We start from the raw sequence: 1,581 nt of genomic DNA on the forward strand, positions 1-1,581 counted from the left end.
GCGGGGCGGGAGGGGCGGGGCTCGCGTGAGCGGTAGTCGGCCCGCGGGCCTCGTGGCCCCAAACTCCGGTAGACCCGAGGGCCGCCGGCTCAGTTCCATCCCCGCCAGAGCACCGCCAGATCGCCCTGAGACCCACGTGTACGGGTTCTGCCCGTTGGAAGTCTGAAAATCACCGAAGCTTGAACAGTGTGGCTGCGCAACACAGATCTTGCTCGGCGAGGTGGCCACAAGAGTGTTTTCCAGAAACGTGAATAGCTGCCAGCATTTCTAAATCTGGGCTTTGGCTTCTCTCCAAAAGTCAAAAATAACACCCCCTCCAGCCTGTGTGTCTGCCGTGGCTCGCTCCTGAGTGGCGTGGGCATCCGGACAGCCCCCATCCCCACGTGTCCCCAGTGGCCGCGGCAGTGTGGACCAAGGCCCTGCGGCCTGTTTGCCACCGCGTGACATCTGGAGACGCGCTGAAGATGACAGTAAGCAGAGACCCGGCTAATAAGGGCTGCCGGGCGGCTCTGGACAGAGCTCTTGCCGGCCTGCTGGATGCTGGAGGCCCTACTTTCCTCCCCAGAGCTGAGGAGGAGTTGACCAAACGACAGATACGAGAGGCAGCACGGGCCGTGCAGACTACAACATTGACACTTCCCACAGGGGCCAGCGAGATAGCTCAGCGGTCTAGGCGCCTGCTTGGACAAGCACAGGGACCAGGGTTCTATCCCCGGCACCACATGGCGGGCCAGCCCCGCCCCAGAGAGAGAGGGGGAGAGAGAGGGAGAGAGAGAGAGAGAGAGGAGAGAGAGAGAGAGAGGAGATAGCTCAGTAGAATAAGTGCTTGCCTAGGAAGCACAGGGTCCTGAGTTCAGTCCCTGGTACTGAAAAAAAAAAAAAGACAGAGACAGAAATTTCCCACAGCCTGATAGCTCACGCTACCTGGCAAGATTGCTTTGGAAACCCAAATGGAGGTTATTTTAGTTTTATGTATTTAGTACTGAATCTACAGAGTCTCACTACACTGATCAGACGCCTAGTGATCCTTCTGTTTTTCAGCCTCCCAAGCACTGGGATTACAGGCACACATCACCGCGCCCAGTCTCCTTCTCCATCTCAGCGTGCCCCAGCAGCCTGGGGATCGAACCCCTGTTCCCTCTGCCTGCCTAAGCAGGCACTTTTAGAGAGCCAAAATATGGAAAGAACCCCAAATGTGCATCAGCCACGCAAGGGAGAAAATGTGCCTCACTCAACGTTTAGTACTCAGCGCAGCATCATGGTGATGCCACAGACAGGAATCTCACAGCAGTTCCCACGGGGATAAAGTCCAAAACCAAAAATAATATAGTAATAAAGTCCCCAAATGGCAGAACAGAGGAACTAAGCTGAGACAGTGCAGCCAGCAGTCACCTAGAGGAGAAGGTATTTGCAGGAGAACCAGGTCCGTGAGCCGCTGGCTCCGTTCTGTGCTTGGGCCAGATACTGAACACAGGAAAATTCACTATTACAAGGATCTGGAAACTCCATTCATTTATTCCTTTATTTTATTTTTGAATTTTTGAGAGAGGTCCTTGCTCTGTGCCCTAGGCTGGCCTCAAA

The sequence above is a fragment of the Octodon degus genome, unplaced genomic scaffold (genome assembly GCF_000260255.1).
Source record: "Octodon degus isolate 3935 unplaced genomic scaffold, OctDeg1.0 scaffold00056, whole genome shotgun sequence".
Classification (NCBI taxonomy): domain Eukaryota; kingdom Metazoa; phylum Chordata; class Mammalia; order Rodentia; family Octodontidae; genus Octodon; species Octodon degus.